Below are 21423 nucleotides of genomic sequence, written 5' to 3' on the forward strand. Positions count from 1 at the left end.
TCAGTGTGGTGGGATGTAATTTGGTCTCTTCGGGGTTGGGTGCAGGCACAGGGTGATCATGCTCACGGGAAGTAGGAGTAAAACTCGGCTGTGAGCTTGTTTTACCTCAGTAACGGCGTGATGTGTGGGAGCGGCTTTACTTCCGTGTGTGTCTACATCCTCCCTCAGAGAGGGTGGCGAGAACCCTGCTGCGAGCGCTGTACCTCAGTGGGACTGGAACAGCATTGGGGTCTGAGGGGAAGAAGCATTACTTGATTTTTACAGTTTTGATTTTAGATCTGATTTGTTTCTTTCGGGAAGAAAGCTTCAGCGTGCCGTTTCCACAGAGCTGGATTGCTCTTTCCCAGGGGGAAAGAAAACCCCACTAGCTGTATCAGGATTTTGTTTGTGTCTCTTCCTGTCAGTAAGAAGGTTTGAAATCCCTCATAAAGGCTGGAGGGCCGTGTCACAGTGTTCACGCATCCCTTGGCATTCAAGCTGAATCTGACCTCGAAACACTTATTTCCTCATACAGTTTTATGTCAATAGTGCACCTCTTAACCTTTCAACTCCTCCCCACCACCAGTAAGTGTTACAGTAAGTGCTCTCTCTTCAAAGTACACTTTGAAACAGTGCAAAGAACACACATTGCATAAGCTTTGTAGCAGACTTGTTGGCTGAGGGAGGTAGTGTCACCCTCTCCCGTTTTCCTGCTGTATCTACGTACAAATCTCCAGCCCTTCTTCAGGGCTTTGTAATGGGTGAGTTGGACACCATTCTGACATTTAACTTCAGCTTCATTTATTTGAATACTCTGGATGCAACTAGCCTTATACCATGATTACATATATCTTTTTAAATTGCTTGTACAGGAGAGAACAGCTAAGTAATTTTATAACAGTAGGATTTTACAGACTGTACTTCCTGACATCATAGATATTTATAAAGCAGCAAGGAAGATGCAGTTCAGCCCACAGCAGACCTCTTCAAAGTGTTGCTTTATTGCTACACTGTACCAAAACCACTTGTGTTATGGTGTGTCTACAGGAAGTTGATGATTCATTAAAGATTTAAATAAATACTCTAATACATCATTACACAAGTACAGCCCCCTCCAAATCCAGTGGGAGGAAATAATCCAAACTATAAATTGAAATCAGATTCCAAGTAAAGCTTCAACTCCTGACAGGTTCCACATGAAGCTTTAATTTGCTCAGAATTTCCTACATTTAGAATCTAACTATTTAAAAATACTTCATTAAGTCATGTAATTCACTAATATTTTTAATCAATAGGTCAGAAATGCTAATGCCCTTAGGAGCCAGTCAGGCCTATGAATTTGTTGCTGTGGGCATTGGTGTCAGATGACAGAACGCTTTGTTTTTCCAAGCCCTTTCACTAGAAAATTGTACATACTAGCAAGATGGGAATCGCTGACATTGTAACAGATAGCATTTTTTCCCCTATTGTAAGTGCACATCATGTTTGTCATCTCTCTCTGCTGATCCCATTGTTTCTGGTACTCCAAGGAAAACGATTCAAACACTGGGACTTCTTTCTTGTCTGGATAATTTCTGATAAAACATCAAATAGGTACTAAACTGAAGAATGTTGGAAGTAAAACTGTAAATGAGTTTATTGTGCAGGAAAATGTTTACCAAGTCATCCTGAAGTAGAGGAGAAAAAGCACATAGTGAAAGATATAAATAAAATATACACCAGAATTTAAAAGCTGTAGAATAGATCCTAAATGTTGCAAGGGCTATCTCTCATGTTGGTGGGGTGGTTTGTGTGGCAGGGCATGAATCCAAGTAGTCTGGCATTGTAGTACTGTTGCTCAGTAATCAGAGCAAACGGGTCAGGCAGAGCCTGCTTCAGTGCATGTCTGCCTTCTAGTTAACCTGTCGGTATTCTGTAGCCCCTCTGTGTTACCCAAATGCAGGTAATCTGATAGCACAGGCTGGGAAACATACTACTCTTGCTAAATTCTCTACAGTTCCCACTGTCCAAGGCACCACTGTAAGACATACAACAAACAATTAGAGCAATAAAATTTGCTCCATGTTTCTCATTCTATTTTGTACAAACTCATGGCCTGCAGATGGTTCCCAGAAAGCTGATTCTACAGTAAGCTCCTGGTGGTAGTATATGTCTCATTAAAAATAGAGATGTTAACTCCAATTAACTCAGTGTTACAGAGATCCAGCTTTATGAATTGCTGCCAGAGTGAAATTTAAGGATTCATTAACTAGATCACTTTAAAGTTGAAATATACTGCATAACTGATATTTCTTAGACTAGACTATTTGAAGACTCTTAGATTATTTTATGCTGTTCTTGGTTCCCCATGAAGGGGAATGCTGTTGTGAATGTGCTGGCTATTTTACTGAACTCTGAAACTGTCAGCAGTGTTTAGTATCTGCTGACAATCTGAACAGTCACCTCCAAAGACGCCCACATCTAACAAAGATAAGCAGAACCTCTGCATTCACTCAGGAAACAAAGGAACATATCTGGGGAATGTTCCTTAGGACTCACTCTGTAAATAAAATAACTCAGATCCTCTATTTAAAAGGTTAAATTAAATTCACTTACTAGGAAGAAAACAAAGAATGCAGAATGCCACCGTCAACCACATCCCTTACGTGTTCAGAGGAGAAAGATCTTTGGTAACTGGAACTCAGCGAGTGATCAAGCAAATTTCTGACACATGGTTGAAACCAGCACTGCCAGAAAGAGATTCATTCTGCAGCATCCTGAGAACGATACCTGTTGACTGACAATAGATTTACTCTTTTCACGTATAAAGTGACCCCTATACGTAATGTATAACTTTGTAAGCAAAGTAAAATGTCCTCTGTCCTTGCAGCTTCTTTCTAAGCCCCTCCTGATACAGAATACATGCTGCATAATACTTTGTTCAGCAGGGAAAGAATGATAAAAGTGCTGTGGTCTCCAGCTGGAGAGGCTATAGACTGAATGGGGCAAGTGCCCACAAGCTTTGTAAGAATTTATTTTTTTCTTAAATATACCTTAATCGCAGAATATGAATTCTTTCAAATTACATATGAACCAAAAGGAAACGTGCTTTTTTGAGCTGCATAAAAGGAACAAAATACATTGACAATTACTAGGACAGCAGCTAAGTGGTCACTTCCTTCTGTGGGTGGTTGGATGGAATGTTTTATTTCTATCAAATTGAAAAAGCTGTCTTTTCACAGCACAAAACCTTGTATTTGCTTCTTTTTTAAATCGTGCCTGGATGGACTGATGTGTCACATGCTGAGTCATTGAAACTGATGCTTTGTAGACTGAGTCATGCTAATTGTCAGCAAGAGGATGAAGGAAGACTTGAGAGTGATCCTACGCCTGAGAGCTTCTCGCTGAAAATTGCCAAAACCAGGAGCACTTATCAATAAGTGAATTATATGAATAATTTCTTCAGATGTGCAGATTTAGAACCCTTTTCTCTTGCTTTTCCCCTTTTATTGTCCTCTCACCATCTCAAAACTGCATTAATATGTTTATTATGTAAAAATATGTCTATCTGTCCATCATACCTATAACTATCTGTCTATCATATTTGAAAGATCATGGCAGTCAGGTGAAGTTCCCGATGACTGGAAGAGGGAAATATAACCCCCATTTTCAAGAAGAGGAAAATGTATGAGGGAGGGAATTATGGACCAGACAGTCTCACCTCCATGCCTGGCAAAATCTTGGAGCAGATTCTCCTGGAAGGCATGCTAAGGCACATGAAAAACAACAAGGTGCTTGGTGACAGCCAGCATGGCTTCACTAAGGGGAAATCCTGCCTGACCAATGTGGTGGCCTTCTGTGATGGGGCTACAGAACTGATGGACAGGGATAGAGCAGTTGACGTCATCTACCTGAAACTGAGCAAAGCGTTCAACACTGTCCCACATGACATCCTTGTCTCTAAATTGGAGAGACATCAATTTGATAGATGGACCACTCGGTAGGTGAAGAACTGGCTGGATGGCCGCACACAAAGAGTTGTGGTCAACGGCTCAATGTCCAGCTGGAGACCAGTAACAAGTGGTGTCCCTCAGGGATCACTGTTGGGACTGGTCCTGTTCAACATCTTCGTTGCTGACATGGACAGTGGGACTGAGTGCACCCTCAGCAAGTTTGCTGATGACACCAAGCTGTGTGGTTCGGTTGATGCACTGGGGGGAAAGAATGCCATCCAGAGGGACCTTAACACGCTTGTGAGGTCGGCTGATGCCAACCTCATGAAGTTTAACCGTGCCCAGTGCAAGGTTCTGCACCTGGGTCAGAGTAATTCCAGGCGCAGCTACAGGTTGGGCAGAGAAGAGTTTCCGAGCAGCCCTGCAGAAAAGGACGTGGGGTGTTGGTCAATGAGAAAATGAACATGAGCCAGCTTCAGTGTGCTTGCAGCCCAGAATGCCAACTGTATCCTGGGCTGCATCAAAAGGAGTGTGACCAGCAGGTCGAAGGAGGTGATCCTGCCCCTCTACTCTGCTCTCGTGAGACCTCACTTGGAGTATTGTGTGCAGTTCTGGTTTCCTCAACATAAAAAGGACATGGAACTGTTGGAACAAGTCCAGTTGAGGGCCATGAGGATGACCAGGGGACTGAAGCACCTCCCGTATGAAGACAGGCTGAGAAAGTTGGGGCTGTTCAGCCTGGAGAAGGCTGCGTGGAGACCTCATAGCAGCCTTCCAGTATCTGAAGGGGGTCTACAGGGATACTGGAGAGGGACTATACATTAGGGACTGTAGTGACAGAACAAGGGGTAATGGGTTAAAACTTAAGCAGGGGAAATTTAGACTGGATATACGGAGGAAATTCTTTCCTGTTAGGGTGGTGAGGCACTAGAATGGGTTGCCCAGGGAGGTTGTGAATGCTCCATCCCTGGCAGTGTTCAAGGCCAGGTTGGACGAAGCCTTGGGTGGCATGGGTTAGTGTGAGGTGTCCCTGCCCATGGCAGGGGGGTTGGAACTAGATGATCTTAAGGTCCTTTCCAACCCTAACTATTCTATGATTCTGTGATAAGGTCTGGATCCATTTCATTAGCTATTTCTATCTCATCACCCACACTGATGTAATTGTAAACTAATCACAAGTACACATCACCTTAAGAGTTTTTATTACCTTTTGTTTAACCAACTTTAACTAATTTGATTAATGATGATATGGTATATGGAAGTCATTCTGAGAAGTTGGCATCAATGTAATTAAAGCACATCTCCATTCATTTAGCTAGATGGTTTGCAGTGTTCCCATATAAACAAGGTTTAACTGAGCTCAGGGTTTCTGAAAGAGCCCATTTGTCCCTAGTTCTCCTAAGTATGGTTTTGCTGGAGTAGAATTAAAAATGTTCAACTACTGTGTAAGCTAAGCAGTATGTGTCAGAAATCAAACATCTAACATTTAATTTTTATTGTCATTCTATCCAAATTCTGATTTAAACCAAATAAACCTACGTCCTTTTCAAGGAATGGGGTTTGCATGTTTTGATGAGCTCATTCTTTCATTAGTTATGATAAAGAGTCTGAGGATTTAACTGGTGAGTAAGCATCTGCACAGAAGGCAAGTTCAGTTAGGATGGAATGCACTGATTTAAATGAACAGAAAAGTCACCAACAAGTGAGATAAGTAGAAATAAACACATATTTGTAGCTAGATAACTGTGTGAGTGAAGAATTGGAAACATCTTGCAGCAGAAGGAGATCTAATGAAAGCTTTTATTTATAAAAGCCAGTGCTCAAGGACAGAAGCTGGAAAATTAATTAAACAGCAAGTGAGATCAAAACTTCTAAGCGTTAAAATTATTCAAATCTGAACTTGTGAATCATAAATGTTCAGACTCATTTCTCTTCTGGTATTTTTTTAATAGAAGGTTTATTTCTTAATTCCTATTGTCTGTTTTATGAACATGCAACACACTACACAGATTTCTGTACAAATGTACAAAATGCACATTTTTAATAGTATGTACCTATTTTCATTACTGCTTAATGAATTAGAAACACAGTAAAATAGATAGGTATCATGTTTCTATCCCCAGAGGTGAAAATAAAAGCCAGATTCTCAGTTCTGATGCAGCTTTTGCTCCTGATTAACAGTTCATAGATCACCTTAAATAGCCAGCTACTTTTTTTTTTTTCCTCTGTCTATTGCATGTGCCAATAGTGTGCGTGAAATGGGAAAAGAAACTTTTCTGGTTAGTCCACTCATATCCTACATTTGAGTGCAAGAAGAGGGGAATTAAAGCTTATTTTGTATTGTTGCAAATTAAGAGTGAAACATTCCAAAGTAATAAGCTTATGCCATCCCAACTCAGGGTCATAAAAGCTATGTCAGGTTCCTTAGATCTAGTACCAGCCTTCAGAGGCCTTACTTCTGATTCTTGTTTGGCTTTTTTTTTTCCCTGACTCTGAAAGCACTAACAGTGAAAAGTCAAAGCTTCTATTAAAAGTGTCTGGAAAAGGAGTTTTCCCTACAGAACAGTGAATCTTGAATGTCCTCCTGACAGAAATAAGTAACTTGGTGTTTGTGGCAGGAAGAAGGCTGAACAACTCCACCTCAGTCTGTCAGCTGCCTCATCCCAACAGCCTTCAGCATCTGAGTTCTGGGAATGGGCTCAGGAGAAAATACATTGAAGAGTTCAGCCAATATCAGCTCCTTGAGAGGGGTAGCAAGGGAGGTAAAAATATTTTGAAAACAATAATATTTTCCTGGCACCTTATTGTTGCTTATTATCCCCCTCAGATCTCTCTGCAGACTCCTGCAAAGCCCAGCACAACCCATATATCATTGAGCACAGCACTGTAGGGATGGCCAACATGAGCAGCAGTCCACAGCACAGAGAAAGGGAGGCAGTCCCAGAGAGAGCAAGTATGTGGAGTGGCAAGGAGAGTCCTTGCTTGACTCAAAAACAGCTGCAAAATACTTCAGCCCTGCAGCACTTGGCTGCAGTTGAGGTATTTATAATCTGGTGTTTATTACTTGTGATATGAAGATTGGCTGAGAAAGTTGGGGCTGTTCAGCCTGGAGAAGGCTGTGTGGAGACCTTATAGCAGCCTTCCAGTATCTGAAGGGGGCCTATGGGGATGCTGGGGAGGGACTCTTCATTAGGGACTATAGTGATAGGACAAGGGGTAATGGGTTAAAACTCAAACAGGGGAAGTTTAGATTGGATATAAGGAGGAAATTCTTTCCTGTTAGAGTGGTGAGGCACTGGAATAGGTTGCCCAGGGAGGTTGTGAATACTCCATCCCTGGCAGTGTTCAAGACCAGGTTGGAGGAGGCCCTGGGTGATACGGTTTAGAGCGAGGTGTCCCTGCCCATGGCAGTGGGGTTGGAACTTGATGATCTTAAGGTCCTTTCCAACCCTAACCATTCTATGATTCTATAACTATCACTTTTGTACATTTCCATGTAGTGAATGTACATGCCCTTGTTCTAGGATACACCCACTAGGCATGGTTCACATTTAATACTAGGTTAGGATTAAGTGTAACAATCAAAGTTATACCCTGTCTGCAGCTGAGCTTATACTGACATAGCTGAAAATTCCAATATTCCTTCTAAGGAGGAATATGTCCCTTCAAGGATTGAAGGAAGGAGGAGAACAAGCAATGAGATAGCTGGACATTCCTATCTGAAGGGCGAAAGTTTCCAAATCTAAGTTATTCCACGCTGATAAAAAAACTATCTTTAATCTGATCAAAGATGCATTTTAATTTCTCTTTAGATGCTATTAAAATGTTTTCAGGCTGTTCTTACAGATTTTACTTCTAGAAGTGTGGAATTGGAGTTTCAGCTCAGTTAAGCCGAGGCATAAGATATATGCTGGGGTGCTGAGAGAAGTTTCTGTCTTTTGATTCTTGTTCTTGGGCACACAAATTCAAGAGGAAGGGCATGAATAGGGAGCCTCAACAGGGACCTTTGATCTCACTGAATAATACTGTTTCTGTGTTTCTTTTTGCTGGTTTATTCTTTGTTGGGCTAGTTCCTGAACTGCTTTCCTGTATGGCCACAAAGTTGTCTAAAAGCAACGCTGGGAATGGTATACTGGCAGAAAAAAACAGAAATGGAGACTTGCAGTGGCCATTTAAACAGCCTGTGTCTGTGGCTTGTACTATCCACTCTCAAACCCATCACAGCCCCATCATATACTGTCACCCTTCTGTGGGCCATGTCACTGTTCCTGATCTAACCACATTGCAGTATCCAGCCATATGGGCCCGTAATATGCCTTACCTGGAAAGCCTGGGGTTTCTATGAAGGTAACTCACAAAGATCTTTGGTCTGGACAGCCAGATTCAGGTCACACCCCAGTATTGGACACATACTTGGGTGTGTAGCTTTCACAGTGTCTAATCTGCTGGTGAAGTGACAGAAGTTAATGCTGCAGAGTGCAATCAGGTGTTTCTAAACTGCTTTTCTCCCTGTTGTCACAAAGTCCCAAATGGAACACATGCTGGAATTTGCCAAGGCCTGAGTGATCTCCTTTTGCTGCCAGGTTCTTAGAAAGTAGACAAGGAGTCAGATAATTGTAACTACCTATTGACATTTCCTTCCTGCATTTTGGTTTCTTACTCAAGCAGGCTAAGTGGGTTACACTACCATAAAGCTTTCTTTTATTCTAATTTGCCCTGAATTAAGCTTCTAGCTCTGTCCCCTAATGCTAAGAAATAAGTTAGAAGAGAAAATATGCTTATAAAAAACAACTGAAACTAATAAGATGCAAAGCAGAGAGTAAATACGGTGAAAGATAAAAAAAATGAGACCATGTTGAGATCTGAACAAAACCCAGTCCAACTTCCTCATTTATTCTACAGCTCTCTTGGAATGTGGTCTTTACAAAACACACTACTTGGTTACCTGAATTGGATTACCAGCAGAAATGGTATGTCAACAGCCAATTGCCTAATGATATTGCAAAGTCAAATGGTTAAATTATCAGTGATCATCTTCCACATTGTGCTCTGAGTGCAGTTTTAATCATAGAATCATAGAATAGTTAGGGTTGGAAAGGACCTTAAGATCATCTAGTTCCAACCCCACTGCCATGGGCAGGGACACCTCGCTCTAAATCGTATCACCCAAGTTCTCGTCCAGCCTGGACTTGAACACTGCCAGGGATGGAGTATTCACAACCTCCCTGGGCAACCTATTCCAGTGCCTCACCACCCTAACAGGAAAGAACTTCTTCCTTATATCCAGTCTAAACTTCCCCTGTTTAAGTTTTAACCCATTACCTCTTGTCCTATCACTACAGTCCCTAATGAAGAGTCCCTCCCCAGCATCCCCATAGGCCCCCTTCAGATACTGGAAGGCTGCTATGAGGTCTCCATGCAGCCTTCTCTTCTCCAGGCTGAACAGCCCCAACTTTCTCAACCGATCTTCATATGGGAGGTGCTCCAGTCCCCTGATCATCCTCGTGGCCCTCCTCTGGACTTGTTCCAACAGATCCATGTCCTTTTTATGTTGAGGACACCAGAACTGCACACAATACTCCAAGTGAGGTCTCACGAGAGCAGAATAAAGGGGCAGGATCACCTCCTTCGACCTGCTGGTCACACTCCTTTTGATGCAGCCCAGGACACGGTTGGCTTTCTGGGCTGCAAGCACACACTGAAGCCGGCTCGTGTTCATTTTCTCATCGACCAACACCCCCAAGTCCTTCTCCGCAGGGCTGCTCTGAATCTCTTCTCTGCCCAACCTGTAGCTGTGCCTGGAATTGCTCCGACCCAGGTGTAGGACCTTGCACTTGGCATGGTTAAACTTCATGAGGTTGGCATCAGCCGACCTTACAAGTGTGTCAAGGTCCCTCTGGATGGCATTCATCCTTTCATGTTAAGTGGTAAATGCATTTGGCTTGGAAAAGGAGGAGCAAATCAGGAATAGAGGCACATAGTTTTGGAAAACAGACCAGAAAATTATAAAATTAACACTTGCTTCATGTTAGGAAGGATTTGCATGTCTTCTCACTAATTACCTGAATAACAAAATGACTTTAAGCAGTGTGACCCAGATTGTGGTAACTATGACTGGCAAAGGAGAAATTATAAAGACAGAGCTTTTCAAAAGTGCTGTGTATCTGACTTCTGACCTCAGCTTCTCTGAAATTCAGCGCAGAATGCCTCAGTATAGCACTATGTCATATGACACTGCATTCCTAGGATTTTATCTTCCCACAATACATGTCTCTCCTACCTACATAACTTGGTAAACAGTATTATGTCACATGGGGGGAGCACAGTTCTGGTCTGATGGCAGAAGCAGCCTGTCATATGACACAGGCCTTACACACCACACTGGATGGTGGTATGAGTGACAGAGGCACTACTTTAGTCATCCTTCTTCCAACCATTATGAAATCATCAGCTTGAAGTTCTGCTTCTTTTAGTGTTGTTTCTGAATCTATTCTCACCATCAGTGTATTTGTTGGATGCTTAAAGCCATTCAGTGCTCATGCTCTGAGAGATAGTTGTTTTCATTGCTGTACGGAAGTAGTGCAAGAAAACATTACAATCAAGTACCTGAAGGCTTATTTCTGCAGTTTTTTCCTGATTTGCACTGGAAACCTGAATGAAGATTAAAAAAGCTAAATGAATGCTCCTTGCTTTTCAGAATTAATAATTTTCAGATTTAAAAGCCTGACCAGCAGTTACTTACAGTCATCAACGAACTGCTGGTTAGCCTGCAGGCAGAAGAACTGCAGGCTGGTTGATCCTTTGCTTTATCTCCAGGTGATGCTCAAGGACCTCAGAAGATACGCATAGAGAGATCAGAGTTTCTACTTTGATTGAAATCTTCTTCTATCTTAGAGGAAGAATAGAGGAAGAATTTGGCATCTTTGGAAGTGGAGATCAGACAGAAAAATTTGGGAAAAAATTACATAGCGGTTACACTCATGATTTGGGAAGAAAATTTGGAACAATTTTAATAGGAAAGGAAGATGGAGAAGTGTGTTCAGGTAATACGTGAGTGCAAAACAGATTGTACAGGAAAGAAGGATAAGAAAAAGAAGGAAAACCCATCATTTCTTAACAACAAAAAAAAAAAAGCAAAACTTCCAGTGACAAAGTTTAGAACTTTTAAATATTCCCTACATTGTAGGGAGTCCCAGCAACCTTCAGATAAATTGCATGAATTGCATTTTAGATTAGCAGGGCAAAAGTTAATAGGCTGAAACTTTTTTCCTGTTACAATGTGTTTCACAGTTCACAATCTAAGAATGCATGGTCTAATCAGAGTATGTGCAAATGTCATGCTATATTTTCTTCTGGTTTGCTTTTTTTGTAAGATACAAAATGTCTGCAGTGAGGGTGCCCAGTATTTCGTCCTGATCTAGCCTCTAAGTTCTCCCAGAAAGTAACTATTCATGAGTGGGCCAATAACCAATCCACAAGGAACAAACCCCTTCATCCTTGCTAGATACAACCACACAGATGATAGGTTTTAAGAAATATATTCAGGTCATCATTAGAACAGTATTATGCAGTGGCAAACTGCAGAAGAAGAAGAAGGGCTTCTTTAAATACATTAGTAATAGGAGGAAGACTAGGGAAAATGTGGGCCCATTACTGGAGGGCGCAGAGATCCTGGTGACAGAGGACACAGAGAAGGCAGAGATACTGAATACCTTCTGTCTTCAGTGCCAAGGACAGCCTTCAGGAATGTCTCACCAGGAGACCAGAGAGAAAGTCTGGAGAAAGGAAGTCCTTCCCTCGGTTGAGGAGGACTGGATTAAGTATACATTAGACAAACTTGATACCCACAAGTCCATGGGCCCTGACAGGATGCACCCACAAGAGCTGTGAGAGCTGGCAGATGTCTTTGCTAGACTACTCTCTATAATCTTTGAAAGGTCATGACAATCAGGAAATGTGCCAGAGGACTAGAAGAAAGCAAATGTCACCCCAAGTCTTTAAAAAGGGCAAGAAGGAGGACCCTGGGAGCTACAGGCCAGCCAGCCTCACCTCAATCCCTAGAGACGTGATAGAACAGCTCATCTGGAGGCCATCTCTAAGCACATGGAAGACAAGAAGGTAGGACTAGTCAGCATGGATTCACATTTTATTATCAAAATACATGAGATTCACAGAGTCAGTTCATAATCAGGATTAGAGATTAAATGGGGACAGTCTGATAAGGATAGACTGTTTTCACCTAAGGCAGTTCTGTGAAGGAAACCTCTTTGTTTCAACCTTGAACATTATGCACCCAGTCCTAGACAAGTTTTCTGTCAAATAGGTTTTCTGAATGCAGAAATCCAGACCTACAAATATCTGTTATATGGAAATGCACACATGTTTTGTACTGTACACAATACTAGTTCCTTTTGTCTGTGAACAGACTACAGGATCATCTTTTTCGTCTGTTTTCTGCAACAAAATAGTTTAAAGCCCATGACTGCAGAAATGTCAGATGCCTGTGTAAGACATCATTAATATGTTGTAATAATTTCTGAATAAGCAAGTCTAGTACAGATAAAATAAAAGGAATCCACAAGAAGACTGATAAGTGGTTTTATAAGAACTAAAAAAAGATGGTATGCCATTATTCTGTGGTAATCCTTACTACAGATGAACCAGCATATTTGCGTTTTTGTGTGGAATTACTTGCTGTACTGGTGACACAGTTTCATGCAAATACTTCAATAAACTTTCAGCTTGATTTAGCTGTAGCAATTAATCTTTTTATCTTGTCAACCCAGAAGAAACATGAGCATGGAATCCTGCTCAGTAAAGGCTAAGAGCAGAACAGCAGAATGCTGGTAAGCAGGAACCAAGGTGTATGAGGAGTCCCCAGGGAGGAAGCTGACACATCTCTGTTACCCTGAGAACACGGTGTTGCTCTGCATGCTTCATTCATGTGCTTCAAAAGGTGAAATGAGAGACAAGTGTTTTCCACTTTGTTACTTCACAAAACACACGTAAAAGACACAGTCTTGTTCAGCCAAAGACATGGGCACTGGCAATAAGGTTCTCATATTTTCACGCACATTCCCTGCCTTGCAGTTGCAGCTACTGGAATTAGCATGCAGCAATCGTGAGGTGTGTTTGTCTCACAGATCAGGCTAACAGAGCTAATTTTAATTTAGCTGTTGGTTACCAAGAGCCTGGAAGCCACAGGAGTATGAATTTCTGGGCCAGCTCAGAACTAACTCAGCCAGCTTCAAAGATAATGCTAATATGCCTGGGCTGCTGCACATGGAGAAGCTAATGAAGATAACGCCGTGTCTTACGTGTTTGTGTGATACCTAGCTGTAGCACTCACACACCCCAGCTCACCCACCTTGTATTCCATATAAACAGTGGTGCACCAATGGTCATCAAGAAATACATACATGTGCCCACAGGTAGAGTATAAAGTTGAATAATAGCAATTTCAGTGCTTGTTTTAGTATCTCTGTTTCTGTAGGAATTTACATATAGGTCAGAAGGGATCCTGTGTTTACGCTTCAGCATTATAACCACTTCTGTTAAATAAGAAAATACCAGTGTTTAAACAGTATAACCTAGTGGAAAACATATTTATCCTGTTTGGACAACAATAGTAAGTTGTAAAGACTTGTAAATAATAAACACTGTGAGTCACCTAATAAAAGTGCTAATCAGCTAACATCTAAAATACAAGTAAAAGAAGGAAATAATCTGGTTTTACAACAAAAAAAAAATATTTTACAAGTTGTGTTGCATCACCTCACAGTAGCATTGGGAACTGATGGCCAAGGTTGTGGGCAGCCCTGAGCACAACAGCTGCTCCTCACTACGGCCTGGCGCACCACTGACAGCCTTACAACCTCCCTGGCTGCTGGGCCTCCCAAATGCTTCTTAGGCAATTAGGGCTGCTGCTGCAGAGCCATGCTGGCACACTTCCTGAACACAGGTGGGTTATGGAGACAGCTGCCTAGAACTGTACAGACTGGAATGAGTTAATCAACTGAATGCTATGTTACTAGATTACTAGAATTCTTAATGCATGCATGTAGTTCCTTGCAAATGAAAAGCTTTTCCTAAGTGCTGAGAATTTATTCAGAGTGAATTTTTAATCTAATAAAATCCTAGTCCTGTTCTACTGTACATTGTTATTTAATCAATTTAAATGGAAACAGGATATGATTATAAAGACTAAAATTATTCCAAACAGGACTAACTTGAACGCTCTGTCTCATTAAACAGAAAGAAATATACTTTGATAGATGCACATATAGCTTGCACAAGCCTCACTTGAACTCATGTTTAATAATACAACTGAAGTTATAGATTAAACGTACTTCTTCACTCTTAGCAAGTTTCAGAAATTTTTGTCTGTTCCCCAGCTTGAACACACAGTTATTTCTGAACAATTTCAGTTTATTGCTGCATCTTGGCTGTCAAAACAGCATTAAAAAGCTTGTGTTTTAAAAAATCAGCATCCGCTGGAACACTGGTGCACTGGTGAGCATCCCTTATACTTAAGATTTTCTATAAATTTGCTTCCTCAAAATTTGAAGTCCCCATTACATTTGATCCACAGGTGTCCCTTTTAGGAACAATCACGAAAAATAAGATAAGCTTGGGAGTTATCTTACTGTTCTTAAGAAACAGTAAGGAAATGGCATGCTTGCTTCCTTTCAAAATACAGTAAGACCGTGCCCATAGTGCATATAAAGACAAAACATTCTTGGAGAGCAGTAAGCACAGTCATTATTCTGAGGACATGTCGTATACACTTGCCACAAATCCATGATCTTCAGCATGAGTTTTTACTTCACAGTAGCATAGCACATCCCAGTCAATGCATTTGTAACTTCTGTGGTTGTGCAACTGAAGTAAAAACATGAAGAGCATAAACTTTTAGTGCCATCTTAGTGCTGCAAGTACCCATTACAATCTCCTGCTTATCTCTCCAGGGTGTCACAGATCTGCTGTTCTGCATCTAAGTCTGGCATTTTCCCTAAGGGCCATGAAATTCAATGTCTTTGTGCACAGAATTCACCATTTTCTAGTGTCCAACATTTGTTGTCTGTATCTATGTGCCACTGAGGCTTACTTGAAACTGCCTCCTGCTATTCCATTTTCCTGTGTGAAGTACATTTTTACACAGTCTGGCAGAAGCAGAGTTACCAAGCTGGAGAGGACTCCATATCATGGTAAGGGAAAGCTAAAAGCATAGATGTACATGCAAATATAAAAATACAGGCTGGAAAACAGTGCATGAGGGAGGAGGAGGTAAAACTACTGTAGCTACAGCTACTGCTCCATTGCCTGTCACACACAGCCTGAAGCAGGTTCTAGACTGGGTTAGCTGGACTTCCACATTGTGGAAACAGCCTTCAGGAGCAGACACGTCTACCTTGAAAGTGAACAGCAACCCCCAAACCATAGTGCAGTTTATGATCACATCATCTAGTCCAACATCCTGTATAAAACTAGCAATTCAGGCTTTACTGCATATACTTTTTATTAAAGCACTAATTTTACCAGTTTGACTGAAGAACAGCTTGTGTTTTTACTAAAACATATCTTCCAGAACAGCATCTAGTCTCAGTCAGAAGACATTGAAAGACAGAGTACTGATTACTGCTGCTGTGAGTTTGTTTCAGTGCTTCTCTATTTCCATCACTCAGATATTTGATCCTGTTGCATCTTTCTTCACTCAACAGTTGTTCGGTACCCAGTATTTTCTTATTGAGGAGACACTGTCACCCTTCATTCCCAGCTTGCTGCCCAGACTTAACTGTTAAAAGAAGGGATAGATGAGGGAGTCCTGCACCTTTGAAGAAATGTTGATAAAAATGTGAAAAAAGTTAGAACTCCAGTTTTTCTGAACTCATAAGCACCATTCATCAGAGGGGTTTGTTCATTGTTTTCTTGTTTGGGGGTTTTGGGGTTTTAGTTTTCGGTGGCTTTTTTTTTTAAAAACATTAGTCTGAAAGCTCTATAAAAGCTCTATAAAAGCTCTATCTCCTTGGCAGTTTCTCAGGACCTTAATATCATTGACTCTATTACAGTGCCTGTTTCTTTGCTGTTTCATCTCAGCATTTTCACTCCTGCTGTTCCACTCACACACACTTCCACCAGCTTCCAAGCGAATCTTGTTTTCAGCCTCTGTTCAAGTGGGAACCCTGTTTGAATGTGGGGTTCAGCACCTGCTCAAGCTTTGCCATCTGGCTGGAAGGGGTGGGGGAGGCTTATGCTTTATTTTTTTTGCAAGGTGGAGCAACTACAGAGCTCATGGCTGCATCAAGAAGCTCACTGGATTCTTTATATGCACCCTGAACAAAACTTCACCGAAGTTCCTTTTAGTGGTGAAGCCAACTCCCAGTGGACTGCAGGGGGTTAAAAGGAGCTATGCAACCACAGGCCATGCGTACTATAGCACCCTGCTCTCTCAGCTAAAGCCAACCTCAGAGCAAGGACCCCATGAGAAGCATCTTTTACGCTGCCCGTTGTATCTCTTCCTTTATCTCATCATTACAGCAGCAACATTCACTAATCAGGATTCCTCACAACTTTTTTCTTAAACCTCAGACATTTCAAATAGGTCTCATCCCAAATAATTTTTGTGGCTATTTTATACAATACAGTTTGTAAATACTTAAAAATGTAAATGCTAGAGCTGTTCTCTGGTAATGTAGTATCTGTCTCTCCAGCACCAGCGGAAGTGACAAATCACTTCCCCACTCCCCCTTCCCAGCCCTCTATTTTCCACTCAAAGAATGTACAAAGTCTTGCCAAAACATCCTGCTGGGCACTCATGTCAACCTGCATACCCACAGTGTCCCCAACAATCTTCCCACTTGGCAGAAACCTGTGTGCATTTTCTGTTCTTAAATATGTAACTTCACATTTGGCTGCATTGAAGTGCATTTCTGTTTGTTGTTCAGGTTACCAGCTTAATCCCATCCATATAGGATTGTTTTGATAATCTTACATCATTCTCATAATTATCAGCACTGATTTTTGCATTTCAAAACTGCTTAAAGTATCAAATAGCCTAGAGTCAGCTACTGGTATTGGTAAACTCCAATAGAAACTGGTCCCTTAAATAGCTGCTCTTTACTTACTACCTTTTTACAGAGAGCTATAATTTAGCCAGTTCTCAACCCCTCCAATGTGTCCTCAGGGTTACATTATAGCCTTCTGTGATATTTTAAAGCAGTCTGTATCTTCTGTATCATTTTCCCAGCCAAACTAGAGAACTCCTCAATTGATACCTCTGTTTGACAATTTTACATCAAAACATGTCAACTATCTTTCGTTTTGTGGTTTCATGTCTGAATCCCATTTAAGCTTTTTAAGACTAATATGAATAATTATTTGCAAACTTTGCATATTGGCACAATATTCTGTGCATACTTTTTTCTTCCTATTGCCACCTTCGATTGACAAGAAGTAGCTCCAGAATAGCTTTGGGCGCTGGAGATTCATCCACTCATTCCATGTCCAAACTCCCTTAGGATGTGCAGGATTGGTAGGTACCTTCACATGCAAGTATTTTTTTCCACATCCTGGGTTGGTATTTTGAATGCTGTCAATGCAGGAATATACTGTCTTTGTGTAGCTGGAGTCAATTTAGCTGCTTTCAAATGTGTTCCAGAACAGAACAGCTGATAGCAGCATTTATCAGTTACTTTTTTTGTTGTTGTTGTAATACGTAGATAGCATCAAAATTTGTTAGAAAGATCTGGTGAAAGCACCCAAACTTGTCAGGGCTCGAGGAGGATCTCTGATAGCTGTGCTCCCTTTATACACAATTTTTGGCCCTTAGCTTTTCATTTACTGTAAAGAAAATGATCCCCTAGAAAGTCATACATGCTAAGTAGTGCTCTGCACTCAGCTTCAAGGGAATACACTACTTTATTAAAGCTGATAAATACTGTCTTTCTTATTGCTCCAACTTTCAAGGGAAGTATACATAAGTGCTAAACCCAAGACAGTCTGTGAGAGCATGTTTATCTTCAGGAGTAATTGCAGCAGATCTGTATCCACACTTTGAGGCCTGTGCAATACCACATCTGCCTTTTATGAGATAATTTGAGAAGCTTAGGTCTCCCACAGTGGCCTGAGGTTCTCTACAAGTATTCATATAGAATATAGCAGAGAACATTACTGGGCAGCTGATGTCTGCAGCATGTATACATTTCACCCTGATATCTGTTGGAGGGACGGTATGGCCTGGCACAAGCAATCCAGGATGTTCGATTGTGTGGAAGACAACTTCCTTCTGCAGGTAATAGAGGAGCCGACGAGAGGTGCCATGCTTGACCTCATGCTCACCAACAGGGAAGGGCTGGTTGGAAATGTGATGCTCCAGGGCAGCCTTGGTTGCAGTGATCATGAGATGGTCAAATTTGAGATCCTCAGGACAGTGAGAAGAGCGTGTGGCAAGCTCACTGCCCTGGACTTCAAGAGAGCACTTTGGCCTCTTCAGGAACCTGCTTAGTAAGGTTCCATGGGATATAGCCCTAGAGGGCAGGGGGGCCCAAGACTGTTGGTTGATATTCAAGGATCACCTGCTACAAGCTCAGCAGTGTTGCATCCCAACTAGAAGGAAGTGCAGCAGGAGAGCCAAGAGACCTCCTTGGATGGATAAGGAGCTGCTGAGGAAACTTTGAGGGGAAAAAAAGAGGCTTATAAAAGGTGGAAGCAAGGACAGGCGGCCTAGGAAGAATACAGGGATGTTGTCCGGGAAGCCAGGGACCAGGTTAGGAAAGCTAAGGCACAGTTAGAATTGAACTGGGATTCTAGAATTGGCTAGGGATGTGAACGGATTCTATAGGTACGTAGCAAATAAAAGAGAGACTAGGGACAACATAGGCTCCCTCCAGAAACTATCAGGAGAACTGGCTACCCTGGATTTGGAGAAGGCTGAGGTTCTTAATGACTTCTTTGCCCCGGTCTTCACTGGCAAAGGCTCTCACCACATCACCCAAGCCTTGGAAGGCAGGGACTGTGAGAATGATGACCCTTGGCCCACTGTAGGAGAGGATCTGGCTCAAGACCATCTTAAGAACCTGAACGTACACAAGTCCATGGGACCGGATCAAATCCATCCGCAGTTCTTGAAGGAGCTGGCGAATGAAGTTGCTAAGCCACTGTGCCTCATATCTGAAAAATTATGGCAGTCAGGTGAAGTTCCTGATGACTGGAAGAGGGAAATATAACCCCCATTTTCAAGAAGAGGAAAATGTATGAGGGAGGGAATTACAGACCAGACAGTCTCACCTCCGTGCCTGGCAAAATCTTGGAGCAGATTCATCTAAAAGGCATGCTAAGGCACATGAAAAACAACAAGGTGCTTGGTGACAGCCAGCGTGGCTTCACTAAGGGGAAATCCTGCCTGACCAATTTGGTGGCCTTCTATGATGGGGCTACAAAACTGATGGACAGCGGTAGAGCAGTTGATGTCATCTACCTGGATTTGTGCAAAGTGTTCGACACTGTACCACACGACATCCTTGTCTCTAAATTGGAGAGACATCAATTTGATGGATGGACCACTCGGTGGATGACGAACTGGCTGTATGGCCGCACACGAAGAGTTGTGGTCAATGGCTCAATGTCCAGCTGGAGACCAGTAACAAGTGGTGTCCCTCAGGGATCAGTGTTGGGACCAGTCTTACTCAACATCTTTGTCACTGACATGGACAGTGGGATTGAGTGCGCCCTCAGCAAGTTTGCCGATGACACCAAGCTGTGTGGTTCAGTTGATGCACTGGAGGGAAGGAATGCCATCCAGAGGGACCTTGACACGCTTGTGAGGTGGGCTGATGCCAATCTCATGAAGTTTAACCATGACAAGTACAAGGTCCTACATTTGGGTTGGAGCAATCCCAGGCACAGCTACAGGTTGGCAGCGAAGAGATTCAGAGCAGCCCTGCAGAGAAGGACTTGGGGGTACTGGTCAATGAGAAAATGAACATGAGCCATTTTTTTGCCTCCTTTGCTAATCATTTTTGTCCAAAGTTCCCTCTAATTGCTATGCTGTGGTGGCTAGACTTTAAGTCTCGTTTGTCCTGCTAAGACTGTTCAAAGAAAGTGTCTAACAGAAGTGGGTATATTTATTTAATCCCAACAAAACTTCAGTGTTCAAGAAGCTCATCAAAGCTCAGCGCTCCCTTGTACTTTCATGTCAGTTGTCATCTGTTAAATTGTTTCAAAGTGCTAGTGTGCCTGTTTTTTTGATCTTTACTATTTCAGCTCCCTTTTCAACACTAAATTACTTGTAGCAAACGCAGACAATCAACAAACTGCTCAGATTTGTGATAAATTCTTTCTTAACTTCATGGATGTTTCTTCTTAAAGATGATGTCCAGTCTACATGAAATGTCCATCTTGACTGAATCTTGTATTTATTATTTTCTGTGAATCATTTACGGAATAAATCTTGCTGTTAGGTTAGCTATTGTTACTACTTCTGGGAAAAGATGCAAATGCAAACATCCTTGTGAATGCAAACATTCCTTACATATGATGTTTTATTTACAGAGTACTCAGATTCTGGACAATTGTTTACACATTCTTCTGCATAACTTTTTGTCCTCCTCTTTTCTGTATACAGGTGCTAACAGCTCTGGCAATAGGCTTCTTGAGCCACAGCACCTCTGCTGACAATGCTTTGCATCCCATGTGCTTTTCTTAGCAGCATTTCCACCTGTGTATCTGGTAGAGTATTATGTATAACCAGCACATCATGAGCCCTTTGTCCTTTGAAGTACTTATTTTTCTTTTTAGAGACATATCCTGTTTCATAAGTGGTTGGATCAGCTTAGCATCTATGTTCTCTCTGGCATTATTGCTTTGCTCCTTGGATACAAAGAGCATTGAGATTTGATCTTGTTATCTGTGCTGTCACTCAAAAACATAGAAAAGACTTTGTTGCAACATTTTTAAATGGTACTGAATCTACAGTATTCCACCTTCTTTTACATTTTGGGCAACATCTAGAACTGGAGCGACTGCACATGTAAGCAATTTATAGAACATCCTATGACATCATGTCCTGACATGCCATGTTGTTGCTTGGGTTGTCTGGGTCTGTGTGTCTCCTGGGCTTATTTGCAAAGCCAGCCTCACTGTTTAGATTTATGGGATACTCATTTTCATACTTGTAGTAGTAATAACAATAATAGATATATACTGTAAATCGCAGGTTTTAGCCTTATGGAAAAAAAAAAAAAAAAGCCAAACCTCCAAAACCCCCCAACAAAGCAGTAGCAACTGCTTTTTTTAGTCCAGCAACAATTGTAGAAAGTTACTAATTTGGAAAATTTCTATACAAAAGCAATTCTGTTAAGCTGTTTTATACATGAAAAGTCACTCTAGAAACCAGACCAGTGCAGATGGAGCCAGCTGAGATGCTACTGGTTAGCCTGCCTTGGGCCATTCTCATGGGATGGTGGCCAAGTGAGAGAGGGTGCCCTGCAAAACCAAGCTGGGTCCATCCAGGTTA

General features: G+C 41.8%; 1 long non-coding RNA gene across 1 annotated transcript; it reads left to right on the plus strand.

Annotated features, from left to right (window-relative positions):
* Positions 1-6648: 6648 nt before the first annotated feature.
* On the plus strand, positions 6649-12661 carry LOC133226667 (uncharacterized). Its single transcript, XR_009729605.1, has 2 exons — positions 6649-6950; positions 11644-12661. It is a non-coding gene; the product is annotated as an uncharacterized LOC133226667 (long non-coding RNA).
* The last annotated feature ends 8762 nt before the right edge of the window (positions 12662-21423 follow it).

Source organism: Neopsephotus bourkii, unplaced genomic scaffold (genome assembly GCF_033783945.1).
Source record: "Neopsephotus bourkii isolate Nb327-2 ecotype Australia unplaced genomic scaffold, CSIRO-AGI_Nbou_v1 NB_1792, whole genome shotgun sequence".
Lineage (NCBI taxonomy): Eukaryota > Metazoa > Chordata > Aves > Psittaciformes > Psittacidae > Neopsephotus > Neopsephotus bourkii.